Genomic DNA, 17,545 nt, shown 5'->3' with positions numbered 1-17,545 from the left:
TTCTGTGCATGGGCTTGGAGCAACGGTGGTGGTGGGTTGGTGGGGTTTGTTCTTATATTGAGATGCATGCTCATAATATTGGTGCTGTTAAAATATATGCAGTGAGCACTCCGGTATGGTGAGTTTTCCCACCAGTTCATCTCTGGCAGGGGAGACTCTAGAGGAGACGAGGTGCCAGCTGCTGGGATTGTAATGTCCAGCTCTGAGTGTGATTTGGCAGCCACCTGCCCACCTAGAACACTGTCTTCGGTGGCACGGTAGTCATAGTAGGGAATTTTGGCACAAAAGCCTTGTGTGGCTATCCCTTCATGTAGGCAGGAGCGTTTTTCTTTCTTTCTTCTTTTAAATCAGGCAGGACTAAAAATCATTTGCACTACAAGGCTGATCTTCTTGACCAATTTTCTGAAGTGCTCAGCCCCCAAAACCACCATCTATTGTCACTTACAGGTTTACATGGGGGAGTTATTTAATTAGTGCTGTTGGAGCCTGTTAATTAGTGATGGGCAATAGATTTGAATGTGCTTGTGATTTAAATCTGTCTGTTAAGAACTTTGGGGTTCTTAAGCCTGTGACTCTTTGGCTAAGACAATTTGTATGTGAACATTGGATGAACCCTGGATATGTACAAGTTCTTCTGATTCTTGCTTTTGTGCAGAAAATTAAACCGCAGGATTTGCATGGGTGCAGATGGTTGTTGTTATATACAGAAGGCAGGGGTAGATTTGCACCTTTTATAGACTAAAATTCCCAAAGCTGGTTGGGGGTATAGGTTATGGCCATGTTGGTCTAAGGACATAGGCAGACAAGGTTCTTCGGGTAAATCCAATATCTTTTATTAGACTATCTGGAATAGCTTGGGCTGTTTGGGGCATTTGGACAGCAAAGCCCTATTGACTTCCAATAGGGACTAGGCATCTGAAAACACAGGGCAGCTTCAGAAATGCCAACCCATGCACACTGAACCCAGGGGTCGGCCCTCAGTGATGGTAATGAGCACTTGGCGATTGGTTCTTGGCCTGTTGAGAAACAAGTTGGCTTTAATTTTACAGTGCTGTGGGAGATGAGCCTGCCTTGCCTTGCACATGTAGGACAAAGCAAATTTGACACTTGAAAGTCTGATGCCTTATCATGGTCAGAGTCCTGATCACTTCGCACTGCTTTCATCAGGTTATAGCGGCATAATAGCTGAGCGGGTCTCAGCAGCTGACTGCTACCAGTTGAATCTTGAAGAGCCATCAGAAATTTGCCCCAACACAGGCCATGCAGGATACCTGGAGAGTACTAGAGTCAAACAGGCTTGTTAGGAGTTTGCACATGCCTATTCCCTTATGTGAGAAGGACCTATAAGCAGCGATCACTCGAGAAAATACGATGTTAGATAAAAATTTGAATCATACAGCCTTTACTTGCAGTCTACTTTGTATCATAGCTGATGGTGAGCATGTCTTTCCACAAAGTCTGTTTTAAACAAGTCATCTATTTGATGACAAATTCAGCTGGCATGGGTTGTGTGTGCGCGTGGGGGGGGGTTGGGAAGAGAGATGTTTTTCAGCATTCACAATAGGGTTGAGAAGAGAGACTCATTAATGCTAAAATTTATTATATATGCAAGGCAAGACTGTATGACTGGAAGAGCAAATATGATCTGACTTTCAAACTAGCAGGTACGGGCATGGTGACAGGATTTTGTGTCATTAGACGTACGCTAAAAGATGAAGCATTCTTGCCATTTTATTTCAAAGAGATGCATCCGTCATCTTTGATGTCAATTGGCATCTGCCTAATTTTAGCCACTGGGTAAAAGCCTCCCCAGTCGACATCTATAGGTGCAGACTTTGCAAAAGGGGCTGGGAAATGAGAGAAAATTAGCTCAGCGAGCAAGATACTGTTAGCATTGGAAACCAGAGGGCTTAGTCCCTGTCCTTATGTCAGTGGTAATTTAGGTTTTAGTAACAAGTCTTATCATTTTTGCAGTAGACTAAATAATCTGGCGGTTATGACATGAAGACCTTTCCTCCCCAAATCAGGGATTCAGGTTGGCCATGTACCTTACTTAAGTATGTACATCAGTCCCAAAGAAAGGACCCATATTGTCATTTCCTGCTGAAGCAATCAAACGATGGTATAGAAAGCATGTAGTACTACATACCATGTGGGGTGGGAAGGTCCTACCTCTTCAGCTCCATGCTCATGTAAATGCAGTCTTTCCATTTTTGCCACCCTGCTATGACACGTAAGTGTCTTGGGAGATGGAAAAGAATATATAAAATAGTGTCCAGCCATCTGGGGGGGCTGCTGGTAACTGGCAAATAAGGCCCTCTATAACTCATTTCCATCTTCAAAAGGCGCCTGAAAAGTACAGAAGTGATCGCACAGTGTGGACGTGCTGTTTTTAAGGTGTTTTGTTAAGAATGGGTTGTATATTGTGAAGTGTGACATAGTTGCTAAGGTGACGGCAATTTTTTTGGCAGAAGTAAAAGAATATTGAGTAAAAGCAAACTGTAAGCTGTTGCTCTGCTTAATTCACCCTATTTACTCTCTTGGCCATGAGAGGCATGCTTTATCAGAAGGAGGGTTTGCACATTTGGAAGATTTGACTTTCTCAACCAAAAAAGCTAAAACCTTTCTCCCCTCCTCCCCCAAAAATGCATACTTTTTTTTTTTTTTCTTTAAGCAAGTGCTTAGTGCATAAAATCATAGAGTCTTTCAGCGGCTGTAATTGTGATGCAAATTATTGCCTTATAAGAGGCTGGGTAATATGATGCATTCAACTAAGGACTGTCTTTCCCCTCTTCCCCCTCCCAAGATCGTACCACACAAATATAATATTATAAGCTGTTTCTTCGTTATCAGGCTGTGCACATCTGCGTATGTACATCCAAGTGTCCAATTTGTGTGCCCACTGGTTACTCGCATATGCAACTCTATAATTCCCGGCTTTGTGTGTCTATAGAACATGAGGTATTCGTTTTATTAATGCCATATATTTCTTGATGTTGGTGGTTATTATCTGCCTGGCTCAAGGTAATTAAATGTTAAATTATTCTTAGCTATGTAGGAACCAAAACACAAGTGGCTGCAGACAGCCCCAACTGCTGATCTCTTGTGATCTGATGGATGCCATGGCTCTTCTGACATGGACTGAGAGGAGGGGAAGACCAACGAGAGTATCTTTCAGACTGGAAAACCATTCAGAAGAGCAGCCTGATGAAGAAAGGTAGGAAGAAGAGAAGCTGCAGAGAAACACTGTGACATGGTTTCATAATTTAGGGACACCAAGGATGAAGGACCTGTTGAAACAGGCAAAGGAAGGCTAAGATTTGATGAATATAATATGCCTACAAGCATTCTGTTATTGCAGTCTGGGAAGTTCCTATGGATAAATACCACCACCACCACCACCACCACCACCCCCTTGCAAACCAGCTGGTCTCTGCATTTTCAAAACAGTTGCAGTTCCCAAGGGGGTGACACCAGTCTGCCCCATTGAGTTACCATGAGCTGGGCGCACAGACATGCTGCAGTCTGAAAGCAGAAGTTGAACTATGCTGAGAAAAGTGCAGGTGTAGGCCCAGCCCTCGAGAGTGTCCAAAATATAATGCACCTGGGACTGCAGTGGAAGTGAGTGCCAGCTCATGCCTGTGTTTGCATGCCCCCTACACAGGTGCAGATGTCATGCCAAGCAGAAGCTTTGCCAGCTAATGTTGCACAGGGTCTGTGCTGTTCTAGGGGCATATTAAATAAGTGAAACCCACCAACAGCCTGGCAAGCTGGTGTGGGCATCAAGCAAGACACCCATGGTGTGATGTCCTGAATCTGCTGGCAGAGGAAAATGTCTCCCAGCTTTGGAAGAGTGAGGGGTTTGTCCTGGAGTACTGGACCCCCCAAAACTGTATATTGTGACGAGGTGGCCAAGTTCATGCATGTTCTCTGAAGGCAGGAGGCATGCAGTTCTGGTACCAGCGATGCAGGTAAATCCCATGTGACTGCTTTTTGAAACTACTGCCTTGTCAACCAGATTTCCGTTCCTTGAGAAATGCCTGATGGCTCTGCCAGCTGTCCAGTGGACTGTTCACCTAGAAACAGATGAAAACATTTCCCTGGAATTTCACAGACAAGGCTTTTATCTAAGCTCCTCAAGAACTTTTCTGCCATGGAAGAAGGTGCATAGTGGTCCTTTGGTGGTTGTTTGAATTTCAGAAAATAGTTGGTGTTTTTAATCCCTTTGCCTTAGCATACTTGGTATGATTATTTTTTTCCTTTGCACCTTGATCCTTCATGCCTGTTGGTGCAGATGCTTTGCCGTGCTGCCAAATTCCTTGGATGATGCAAATCCAAAATTTCTGCGGCTTGAGATTATGAAATACAGCTCAAATCCTCTTACGCTCAGAGGCAGCCTCAGCGGGGCCCTGTGATTTGGCTGTCTTCGTATTTGTTCAATATTGCTTGTTTCCCTTCCTCCCATAATTTCTTTTCTTGCCATAAGATGCTCGGGCCGTGATTAATACTTGGGAGTCAACAAAGCGTGGCCCCTGTAGCTCTAGAGAGGGGAAATTGTGTATTTACCCAGGTGTAGGTGAACTTTGCTCTTTGTGCTGAGTTTGCTGACAGCTGCCATCCATACCAAGAGAGCTAGTGTAAAGCCAGCTCAGGTATGTCTACGCTAAGCCACAGTTCCAGGTGTGGCTTTGCACCATCTGGGTCGGGCCGTGAAATAGTGGCAATGGCTCTGCAGGGCCAGGGCAGTGCAATGTGTGAAAGAGTAGATGCTATTGCCCTCATTCAAAGTGAAGAAACACTTCCCCAGGGCATTGCTTCCTTCTCTGGCAGCTGAGACAAACGCGGGCAACAACTCCTGACAGGGGGTCTTGACAATGCAGGGGTCCATAACCACTTCTGGGAGCTGGCAGAGGTGCTCAGTGCCAGACAAGTGTGTCCTTTGGTCCTCATCCTTGCAAGGCAGCGCTCCGGGATTACAGTATAGCCAGATGGCATGAGGAAGAGAGAGCACCGGGTGAGACCTTCCTGTGAAATAGGTTTGGGAGTGAGAATGCCAGCCTGGAACAAACTTGGTGCTGCTTCAAGGAAAATATCCTGTGTGTTTTTTCTGGGTGTTTAGGGGAGAGAGGGAGGAAAAAATCAGTGGTTTGCCCTGGTGTGGACTCTTCCAGACCTGTCTCCATTGTTCCATACGATATTTTCTGGCCTTTTTCCCCATCTGAACAAACCCTTGGGATAAGATCAAGTGTAGGAGACATCCAAATCCCAAGACCTTCAGGCTTGGGCCTGAACATAGGATACCTGCCAGTGGATTTGGGAGTATCTGAAGTACTAGGGTAAGAGGCTGGGATGGAGGATGCTCTCTACTTATAGCATCATACATGGTGTTTAGAACGATTGAGTTCTGCTTAATCAATATGATTTGGGACTGATTTGACCTGGAACATAAAATATAGTAATAAAAAACAAAAAACCCTTAGCATCCAGAGCAGGTCAGGCAGAGCTGAGCCTGTGGGATAGTGTTAAATACGGCAGCCATGTGTCCATGTTGGAGATACTAAACTCCCTGGGATAGTGGGGCTGCCTCTGTTTGTGCAGTGCCTGGCTCAGCCTCTCACTGATCCCTGTCACAGCTTTTGGTTGCTTCTATAATATAAGTGTCTATTAAGAAATAGAAATTGTTTATAATTGGGCCATTTCTATGAATGCTGTTTGGGGCCCATGATGCAAAATATGTCCCTCCAAAATGAAAACCAAGGGTGTGTTTAATAAAGCTTCAGAGATGTCCAGCAAAACTTTCAGGGCTGTCATGAACAAGAAGAGCATGCAAGTGGAATTTAGATCCCAGTTTGAAATAAGATGCTGACAGATTAAACAATGGATGCCTTCCTGTTTAATTTTAACATTTTAATTGAATTCTTTGCTGCTGTGTGACTTTGATCTCGGGCAGCTGATAAATCCTGCGTTCTTTATTGTGCTTGAACAGTATTTCATGCTAATCTTACATGCTGAAGGAGGGATGCATTTGAATCTGAATGGTTCTCAGGGTCCAGAAGGAGATGTTCTGTCCAACACTGCATGTTGGGTACATTAAATGTACTACAAAGTGAGGTTTTGGATTAACTAGGGATGTCTTATAAATAATTTCTGTCCCTCCACACATCTGAGTGTCTTCTTAAGTAGAACTGTGCTTTGACTGTGTCTTCTCCACTTTTTTTTTTAATTTGCTTTTGAGGATAATGTTTATAAAGTTGTCCGTGAAAAGATTTTGGTCACAGAGTCAAAATGCATGTATTAATTAAATGAAATTCATTTTGAGTGTAAAGACTGGATCACCTTATTGGGGGAGAGAGAATATCATGCAATGCAACTGTGTTGGCTTATCGCTGAACTGAGTATTAGAAATTGCCTACTGGTGTGGGAATACTTAAGTATCTTGCTAGTTGTAATTTGCTTATGCAGGAAAAAGAACGCACAGGGCACATCTACATGTGCGCATTTACTTCATAGTAACCAAAATTACTGTGCAGTACAGGTGCGCATCTACCAATGCATGCCTGTACTGTATTTACACCAGCTTGAACATGAATGACAATTTATGCCAACTTGAACATAAATGTGATATCTGCATCATGCAGGTATCAAATTTATGCCCGATTAGTTACTGTGCAGTAACACACGTGTAGATGCCTTTACTTCTCAGTAACACTCTGTGTGTGAACTGACTTGGGAATAACTGTAGTCCCAGGTCAGTCTACGCACAGTGTTAATTCACTTTAATGTCTGTACATGTAGATGCCGACCTATTCCCGGCATGTCCACTGCACAGTACGTTTACTGCACAGTACATTTAAGCCAGCATAAATGCATGTGTAGAAATGTCCGCAGAAATTTATGCTTAACCTGTTAGTAAGTATAATCTGTAAATGGGTGGAGAAAGGCCAGATCCACCCAATAAATATTTGGTTGCACATTGTTCCTTTTAGTTCTACCGATGAGCAAATTTTGAAAGTGGAGAGGGCCATCCAGGCATGGCTCCAATGTTCAAAGCCACTGGACCATTACAACTGGTTTCTCCCCTTCCATTAGCTGCACTGCAGGTGACTGGCCTGAGAATAAGTGAGGGGTTGTGGTATGGTCTGTAACTAGAGCCATAGTTACTTGTGGATTCTGGTAGCAATGATTGGAACTGCATCATATGTAACTTCTCTTATTGATCATTGCTTACGTCGTGGTAAATATAATTTATCTGAAATATGAAGGACATCAGATCTCTTTCACACAGTACTCTGTTTAACTGCACAATTGGTGAAGCTGACTGGGGGCTCTTAATTTCAGACTTCTAACACAGTTTCAAGTTGCCTGCATCCCATCCATTTCAAGGCTGCTGATGGAGGCATAAGGCTATCTGAGTTGCAAGGTGAGGAGCCTTGATGAGGTACAAAATACCTTAGTTCAAGCTGTTCCCACAGGTCTGGATCAGTGCATCTCAGGTGGCCGTGCCTTGTGGGAAAAATGAACAAACCTACCATTAGGCTGAAGCTGTTCCTAAAAACCCTATTTGAAATGATTAGCATGAAGAAGTTTCTAGCCATCTGCTTTTCAGGTGTGCTTTTCTTTACATAGCTCATGTACAGAACAATGCCTTCCATAGGAAGGAATGCCTTTTCAAACAGGGGTTTAAAGAGGGCTGTTTGAAGAGTTTTCTGGCTCTCTGGGCTGTGATAATTGATACTTTGAGTGAAGTGTCCAACTCAAAATGGCTGAGATTTGTTTTCTAATCTTAAAACAGGCTCTGGGAACCTCTCCAAGCGTTGCCCAGATGACTTATCCCTTGGCACTGATGCCAAAACTAGATGAGTCCCAGAAAGGTTAGCTCTGCTGGCTTTGCTTCTCTAGATGATGGCTGCATGACAGGCTTACCAGGGCTCTGTTTGGAGAAGCTGTGTGCATCTTGCACAAAACCTGGCAACAGCCTCCACCTTCAAAATCTGCATGGGAAATTAGAGGTAAACAGTCAGTCTGGTGGTCCCCGGGTACGCCTTGAAGTAAGCCGACAGCATGACATTCAGTAGTCTCCTTGCAAACAGCCCACGCACAAGCACCCACTCTAAAGCCATCGCTTGTGCTTTGGGCATGAGAATATGGTTGCTTGGCTTGAAAGAGCTTCTGCAGAGATTTTTATTTCCCCCCACCATTCCCACCTTGTTCTTGGGGATGCATTCAGCCTTCCCTTCTGAATAGGACTCCAGATGAAGGAAACAAATTATCATAAATTAGAATAGATTGCACTCTTCAGCATCTCTACATCTGTCATTATGCTGCTTTAACTGTTCGGTTTATTTAACATTTCTACACATTTTGTCAGCAGCTTCGGGTACGTAGGCTATAAATATTGGCTAAGTAGTAGATATTAATAGAGTCCTAGGTAAATGCTAGATTCCATTGAGACTCCATTCAGTGCAGCGATGTGTGGAGGAAACTGCTGATCATATTGCTCTAGTATTGCATTTGCTAGACTCTGCTGCTTATTAACTAAAGGTGATACCAGAAATGTGTGTCCTGAAGAGGGGGGGAATACTGTTAGTAAGCAGTTCAGCTCTATTTCCTTCCAAACCCCTTGCTATGTGTCAGCCACCAAGAAACACGGGAGAGTTTTAACATGTAAAACTTCAGTGGGCTGCCCTACTCATTCAGCAAACAGGATCATCCCAGCTGGAGACCGAAGCAGCAGTGGTGAGGAGGGTGGTTCACAGCCGGCCAAAGCCCCAGTGGTTATGCAGAATGAGTTGAGTATTGCAGGCACCAGCTGCAATAGCCCCATCGCCTGCCAGTCGGGGTAGCTATTGAATGTAAAACAGCCATAATATACAAGCTGACTCCAAGCAGGGCAGTTGGAAAGGAATTTTGCTCTTCACACTAACTTGTGAGTGGTCTTTAGGCTGCCAGCCTATTAAAAGCAGGGGAGAAAAACCCTGCCGAGCTCTTTTAAAAGCTGAAGAGAAAGCAGATAAGAAGCTATCTGAGTAGAAATTCATTTAAACTCTGTCTTCTACACAGCTCTGGGTTATTGCAAAGAAGTGTGATTATTTTTTTTAACTACTCCCCACCCTTGCAAGCAGCTGAATCGAGGGGCCGTCTCAGCTGTGGCTGAGGATTGCACACTCTCTCCAGAGAAATCAGTTCAATTGAGACCTTTGGGCCACCACACATCTTGTTCTCTCCACGTAAGTTTCCTGGAAAATTTTAGGGGGGTAGGTTGTAGCTGTGTTGATCTAAGGACACAAGCAGACATGGCTCTTGGGATAAATCTGGTATCTTTTATTAGACCAACACAAAGGGTTGAAATTTTTTCCAACTCTTTGAGTTGGTCTAATAAAAGAGGTCAGAGTTACCCCTCGTCTGGAGAATTTTAGGAACACTGGAGGCCCCTCCAAGCCCCTCCTGTCTTAAATGGAGCCAAACTATCCTTGCTATCCCGGGGAGGTGCCAGGATCTCTTCGTAAATCAGCCACCTTCTTCTTGCCTCTTGCTATCCAAGCCGGGACATCAAAGGTCAGAGGATTTCAAGCATGATGAGCCTGCATCACCAGCAGCGAGGCTGTTCCCTTTGCCCTAAAGCCCCCACCCCCATGGACGGTCACGTGTAGATGCTGCAGAGGAGAGCCTACTGCTGCCTGTTGTTTGTAAAGGAGCGTGTGCCTTGGTGGGTGTTTTCCAACATCTTTTCTAGTGGCCACGGCATGCTCTGTGCTGTTTTTGGTACCAGGTGTTTGCATTGTATTTGAGGGGTGGATGTGTGCAGTTGTACTGCTGGCCCACTGTCATTCTGCACCACACTCATGGAGGTGGGGCAGCAGAAGGCCTTTGAGCAGCAAATTTCCACTGTTGGTTCAAGAGCTGAATGGAGGGAGTGTGGACGGATGCTCATGTCATCAGTTGGTCGGTGGATGCTGCATCTCTTCAGCTGTGCCCAGCCACAGAGGATGCTGAGTCTAATAGCACCAACAACAGAGCTGGGTTCTTCACTAAGCTTTTGCCTGGCTCTAGGCAAAGTAAAGCCTCCCCCACCTCCCTGTCTCACAGATGTGCTATGAAAGCCACCCTTCCCGGGCCAGACTGGGGCTGGATTGTTTTGGCTAGTAAAAGGTTTCAGGCCCCTACTTTAGAGGCATGTTTTTTCAGATCTGGAGTGAAATCCCCTGCACATTGTACAAAATGGTGGTAGATGCATGTGCAATTTGTTCAGCTGATGTGCAAGACTGGTAACCTGTGTACATCGGGGATGTTCATCATTGCTGCAGTGTATTGCAGACGGGGCCTCGTGACCTGGGCAGATTCTCCTGGTGTTGCTTATTCACGTCATTGGTTGCTTTATTATATTCAGCCCCAACCCAAGTTGCAGAACAGCATTATGTCATGAGTCTCTGGTAGGCCCTGAGTGGTTGCTGAAAAGGATCGTATATGCCCATGGTGATTTTTAGCAGGACACATTCCCGAGCATCATGTTTCCTGAAACATATCGTTGGCTTTCAAGGGGTGGGGTTTGTGTGCTCTGGTGAGAGAAACCCACTAACATTTACCTTTTTTGGTGCATCTGTGCAAGTCCAAAATGAAGAGACCTGGCAGGGGCTTTGTGAATTATAGAATGATTTCCTTTGGAGAAGCGCCTAGGATGGTTTTGTCCCCAGAGCACACATTGAGGCATGCTGTTTCTTATCTCTTGCTGTTTGAAATTGCTGAGTATACTTTCTGCTTTACTGGGTTAAAAGTCCCTAGCTCTGAGTAGTCTTTTGGTAGAATGGGAGGCCTCTGCATGCTTTTGGGGCTTACATCCCAGAACTGAATCCCAGGATTTAAAAATACCACAAGCAAAAGCTGTGCGTGTGACAGATACAAAGCACCCTATAGACCACTTTCATTTTCAAGGGAATGTGAATATCAGGGAGGCTTGTCCCTCAGTTGTTTGTTCCTCCCAAAAGGTAGTTGTTTTTAAGATTCCCGTTTGAAGTGGTTAAACATAAATGTCAGTCCTCTGTTCTCAGACTGCTAAGCTGGAGAGAGGACTAGAAAATGTCATGAGTTAATTCTAGGTCTATGTGTCACATTAATTTTGAGGGTCCAGTTCAGCTTGGTGAAAGGAAGAAAATTTAGTGAACGCTGCGACTTCATTCTTTGTGTCCAGTTGTTCCAGAGAATTGCCATCAATAGCACGTGTTCCTCTCAAATATCCATGTGTTCCTCAAATCTGAAAGCATAAATCATTTCACAGATGCAGAATCCTTAAAGTGTCTGCTAAGGAAATGGATTTTACACACACACACACACACACACACACACACACACACACACACACACACACACACACACACACTAGATCCATATAGATTAGATTAGATCTATATATCTATAGCAACCATATATAGTTGTTTTGTCTATCTACTGCTGCTAAAAGAAGCTAAAATTAGGCTCAAGAAAGCCCTACTAAAAGTACAAGATGCACATGAACACGGCTAGGTGTGTGTGTGTGTGTGTGTGTGTGTGTGTGTGTATTCGTATGCACACACAATTTCTTGTACTTTTTAGTGGGGCTTTCTTGCTCCTACTTTTTAGCTCCTTTTTGCACCTCAACTGGTAGAAAGCTATGATTTCTGGTCAGCAGTGCTGAGTGGCTCAAACCTACATTCATCTTCTAATTTTCAATGCAAGCCCTAACCTGACAGTTCTCCTGTGTTTTTTACAAGGTTAATATTTTTAAAATGTGAGTTGATAACTTAATGATTTAATTCTGGTAGATGCTGGAAGCATTATTACAAACTGGAGAATTAAGAAAAACATAGCAAAAGTTACAGGCTTTCCTCACAGAGAGTTTTGCATGCATTCTTTGTCTTCCTTCCCCCCCCTCTGAAATGATCGGATGTTACAGTTTTTTGCTTTTGAGAGATCTCTGTGTTACTCGCCTGACCTGCCTACCTGTGCCTTGTGGTCCTGATCCCAGAGCACGATCCATCCAGACAGTTCCCTGTAGAGATCTCCATTTAGAAATAATGTGCTGTGTGTTTGATGCCAGAACTGGACCCTTCTGGAGTAAGTTTACATGTGTATTTAAATATTGGTCGTCTCGCTATACAAAAGGACACCTACCTTGGCTCCCCTTTCTGGATCGGCCAGCACAGAATTTACAGTCATGTCACCTGCAAATTTTAGGTGGAAGGAGTGTAACTAGGAATAATACCTCCCTGTACTTGTTTTACATGTATGGCCTTGATGATGACTGCTAGTGGGTTGCTTGATATGGCACAAATCACAATGGCTCTTCAGCTGTTCTCAGTAAGTTCTTTGTAAGGGTCCCTCTCTCTACAATCACCCGTGGAGGCAAGGCAAACATAGCAGCTCAGCAAAGAGATTAGGGTTGTTGGTTGTAGCTGTTTTTGATCTAAGGACGTAGGCAGACAAGGTTGTTTGGGTAGGTGTGATATCTTTTTTATTTAGTCAGTCTTATAAAAGATATCACAGCAAAGAGATTAGCACCTCAGCGCTACCAAATATATCTCAGGTAGGTTGCTGTTAACGGTTGTGATGGGCAGAGGGGTGAGGCGGAGTCTGAAGCTGCTTTTTACAACCAGAAGTTACTGCTTGATGAATTGCTAAGGTAAATGTGGGGGTTTTTAGGGTTTTTTGGCCTTCTGTGTACACGTGAGGCATCAGGTTGAACACTGTCGGGGAAACAATGTGCAATTACTTTTGAAATAGTTCCTTGAAGTTTTCTTAATTGTTTTATTATAACAGTTAGGCACAAAGTGGGGGAATCAATATGTCTAATTATTATATCTAAATGCAGAGAAACTAGCCAATGAACTCTCACTTCTCTGGGGAGGATTAATCTTCCAATGCTCTATTTCAAGTGTCTTCTAGAAAAATGAAAGGCTTATCACCTAGGAAACATATGGTCCTAATCACACAGGTCTGGCACTTTCCTGGATTTATAGGCAGTGAATGGACTCTTATTTAGTTGGTTTTCTGAAGCACAAAAATAGGGATTTAAAAAAAAAATTAACCATTTTATATTGGTTTTAGCTAAGAATCAACAGATCACATACGCTATCGATGATGCTCTAGGAGCTGGTAACGAGGGAGTTTTTGGAGCACATATGATCTAGCGGCAAAAGCACAGACCCTTTGCTCGGAATATCATTGTTCTGTTCCTGGCTCAGCCACTGAGCTGTGGTCTGGCTTTCAGCAGGTGACTTCCTTTCTCCCTGCCTCTGTCTCCCATCCTCTTGTCCAGGCCAACCAGATTGTAACCTCTGCAGGGCAGAAGCCTGGCCTCAGGCTGGCTCTGAGAGTGGTACTGCAGCACCAGCCATGTCTCTTTCCAGGTGGCCTATTTTGGGGAGACTTTTTTTTTTTGCACAGCTGTTGACCCTCTTCTCCAGGGAAACGGTGCATGAGGGGTCATAGGCTTTCACCTGTATGCATGAAGGCAGCCTCAGCTTTTGGGGAGTCTGCCATGGCATATTTAGCCATTTCTCAGGCTCTCTCTGCACTTACAGCACTTGTAGTCAAGTGCCCTGTTGAATCAGGGCCTTGTAGCATCCGCTTGTTTTGGTGCAGTGCCTAGACGCCAGTATCTGAGCCCATGTGCTCATGTAAGAGTGTGTATGTGAGTGTACACCACATGCACATACCTGGGCAGGCCCTCATGCTATACCTGGGCTAGAAAAGCTGCAACAGGCTGCTCCAGCAGATGGTCCCAATCCATGTGATTGTGAAATAATCAACGAACTTCTCAAATAGTGAAAAATTCAAAAAAGACTCTTCACAGAGCCAGCAGTTCAAGAAAGTGAAAGTCCCAGTTTAAATACCTTTGTCATAGTATTGCCTTAGTTAAATTAATGATGTGGGAAGTGTTCTCTGTTCACGTGTACAAGCATAGTATGGGGGTGTTGCCATAAAGCCAGCGTTGCGTATTATGTTAAACATGTATCCCTGGATAAATCACTTGAAACCTATTACCGGGTGCCTGGGTGTCTCTGAGCACTATAAAGTACCGTACACGCATGTGCTAGGCAGCATTTTTACTTGGACATGGTTCATTAACTTCTTGTTTGGAGCGCATCAGCATGCGTTTGTTAAAGACCTGTGGAAGTACATGTACCTGGAGTAGGGTCTGGAGTTCACATGAATTTTTAGGGCAAGGGTCTCCTTTTCACTTCTGAGTTGATGTGAGGAGCGGAAGGAGGAAGGGCTCTTGTGAAATCGTTCTTGGTATGTGATCCACCTGCATGTAAACAGCATCTAGCACGAAGAGGCTAGACTCATGGCTGTGGCTGAAATGTCTTCAGTCCAGTTGTATGGGAGGCTTTGAAGGCAAAGGTGGCTTGTTCCAGCAACATAGTCCTGAATCAGACCACTGCGCAGGGAACCAAAGGAAGGTAAAGTCATGTTTACTAGGTGAAAAGCCTTGTCCCAGAAAAGCCGCCTCTCTCTGCACCCAGAGCCATCATCAGTCCCTTCCTGTCCTCTGCCAGTCGGCACCCAGGTCTTCTCAAGAAAAACGACTTGCTGCTTTCCAAGCACCTGCCACCTCCTACACCTACACCCCTGCAACCAAAAGAACAGCCCACCCCCTCTTGTAGAGACCACAGTCCCTTTGCAATGGAGTATGGGACTGGTCTTGGCTGTTTCCAAGTAAAGCGATGTAGAGTCCATGTTCAGGGGGAAATGGGGATAGAGAGTTTAACTATTTTTATTTTGTATTTTGTATCATTCTTAAAAAAACAAACCCAACAACTTTTGCATCATTCCTCAGATTACGGTCAGTTCAAGTCCCCCTTGGCAGCTGACTTGATTATTCATAGTGACAGTAACTAGAGGGCATGGGCTGGGCTGGCAATTCATCACCTGATGATCTGGTCATGGAAAGCCCCAAGGTAAAACCTCTGTTATCAACATAAATTGGGATGTTTCTGCCAAGTAATGGCTGTTTGCAATGATGCTCGATTCTGCAAGATGATGCATTACAGCAGCTAATTACCCTTTGCTGTGATAAACTGGGCTTTGATTAAGCCATTGCAAAGGGTCCTGTGGCAAGGGACATGCAGACGTCTTTGTGGTGTGTCATTAAAATATAATAGCGATCTATTTTAACGAGAGTCTTTGTTCCCTCCCATTCCTCAGCTGCGCTTGCAAACTTGGTTGCATGGCCTAATTCAGCAAACATAATTGGCTGGTTTTAGGAGTAAGCTATCTTGTTGTTAAATGTTTTCTGCTTCAGATGCTGAATATAATGAAGGTCACTGTAGGGAGTTCATAAGCTCTCTTTACAGACATTTGACACTGCCTTGCACGTTGCAGCAAGTCTTTGGGAGCACTAGCCTGGCAATGTTACGCTCCAGAGTGCGAGTGAATCGGGGAGTGATCCTATTCTGATAACAACTCAGAGAATGAAATCTTTCTCTAGCTGTAGGCAGAGATGCCTTTTATCCTGCTGAATGTGCAGCTGGTTCCACGCCAAGGGAATTCATTTATTGATCCAATTAACTCCAAAACAGTTTTCAAAGTGACTGTAGATGAAACGATGTAATTAAAATTGATTGTGGCTGCATAGAATGTATTGAGTCGCTGGATTCTTGGCCTGGCACAACATCCAGATCACTTATGTATCTGGTAATAGGTCCTGTATGTCCCAAGGAGTTCATCTAGCTTTATGTGTTAACAGTAATAATCAGAATTTCTTCTTATGATGGGAAGGAAGGCCTCTTACACTTGTGCTGTAAGTAGCATCCAGGATGAGGCGCAGGACCTGAGTCCTGAGTTGAAGTGAAAGAACGTTTTGGTTCTGAAGTTTGGCATTTTCACCTGGGAGGTATTGAGATGGATGATTGGGGGAATAATCTGTCCCCTCAACAGAGCCAAGATGTTCTCTTGATATGTTTCGGCACTAAATAGCCTGGATGAAAACCATCCACATGCAGCTTCACCTTGTAAAGGTGTACTCTAGGAGATTAATGCCATGCACTGACCCTGACCATTCCAGAGTCCATGTGAAATTGTGCTTTTTTTGAAGCTGAAAAAAGTGGCATGAGGGGAAAGGTTTCTCATGCAAGAGGTGGATCAGTATGGGTATTTTGAGTCCCAACAACAGCCATACACCCTTTGGGGAGGGGCTCTCAAGACTTCTAGGATTTTTGGTGGTGGTCTGTGCTATATGATTTTAACATGTCTTGTTTCTTCTTTATCCCGAGCAGTTGAGGGTGACCAATGTGTAATGGTAAAATGATATTCTCAAATAGTACTTAAGCAACACATTGCTGAATAAAGCAGCAAGTCTTGAAATACTCATTAAATACTGGAGTAAAGTTCTCCTATAATCTCTGGTCCTGTTTCCCTTACTGATGCTGAATAGTACCTTACTTGGTGACTAGTCCCAGTCACTTCAGGTGGAATACAGTTATTTTGTGCAATAGTGGCAGAAACTGTTCTTTAGTTACTTTGGGGACAAAAATCTCTTTTCCGGTGTTTACCAACATGATTGTTTCTCCTGCTGCCTTTCGCCATCACTTCTTCTCTTCTCCATTACATTCCCCTCTCCTGCTTTCATCTTCATTAGCAGCAGAGACTTGGTTAGATTCCCGCTGATGGCTGATTTGGGAGATGTCTGGTGCTTGCCAGCTGTGCAGGTGTTGTGTCAAGGCCATGCATTTAATCCTCTCTTTTGCCCTAAAAAGAAAGAGGAAAAAAAAAATCTCCAACCAGCCCCGGATGCTGCAGAAACCACAGAAAAATCTGTATTCATTTAGAGGCTGCAATTAAAATGTGGATTGTCCCTTATGAAATACTAAAAAGCAGCATATTTATTAGGCTTTTATGCATTAGCACTTAGCGGAAAAGAACAGTATCATTTTGATGGTACTGATTATCATAGGGCAGTTGTTGCTGGGTCTTTCCACCCCATTTGTGGAGTAGTTTGATTCTCTTTCTATATGTGCTCTGACAGGCTTTTTCTTTTGGATTAACTTTCATCTGCAACAGCCCAAATGCTAACCTTTCATCTCATTTTTTTTGGTTCATGGCAATCTCTTGGGTATTAAATGGCCTATCATGGTAGATTAGAACAAATACATGATTGTTTTAAATTTACTGTCATTCCTCTGTACTGAAAATATTTTTTCCTCATTAGGAAAAATGATTGAAGTGTGTATATATAAGATGCTTATTTCCCTATAGCTGTGTAAATCATTTTAAAAAGTTATACCTGTTTAATGGGGAGGGGGCTGGACTTGATGATCTTCCGAGGTTCCTTTTAGTCCTAATGTCTATGAAATCTATTAAATGTATAATATTACAACAGTTTAGTTGTTATTTATTGGTAATTTTTAATACTTTATTTTTTCCTGTTTCCACAGTGGTAACAAATATTAGTCCTTTATGCTGACAGTGCTAGCAAGCTAATACTGCTTTCACTGGGCAGCACCTGATTATATGCACACGTGTGCACACCCATCACTTTCTAGCAGGGTTCAAATTGCACTTTGACTCTTGG

General features: G+C 43.7%; 1 protein-coding gene across 2 annotated transcripts in view; it reads left to right on the top strand.

Moving 5' to 3' along the window:
- SYNPR (synaptoporin) overlaps window positions 1-17,545 on the top strand; it is a 117,256-nt gene that overhangs the window by 4,022 nt on the left and 95,689 nt on the right. The gene's annotated exons all lie outside the window — the stretch shown is intronic.

The sequence above is a fragment of the Crocodylus porosus genome, unplaced genomic scaffold, assembly GCF_001723895.1.
Source record: "Crocodylus porosus isolate Cpor-Errol unplaced genomic scaffold, CroPor_comp1, whole genome shotgun sequence".
In the NCBI taxonomy this organism is placed as follows: Eukaryota; Metazoa; Chordata; order Crocodylia; family Crocodylidae; genus Crocodylus; species Crocodylus porosus.
The sequence above is the reverse complement of the archived record's forward strand: the minus strand, read 5'-3'. Positions and strand labels throughout refer to the sequence as shown.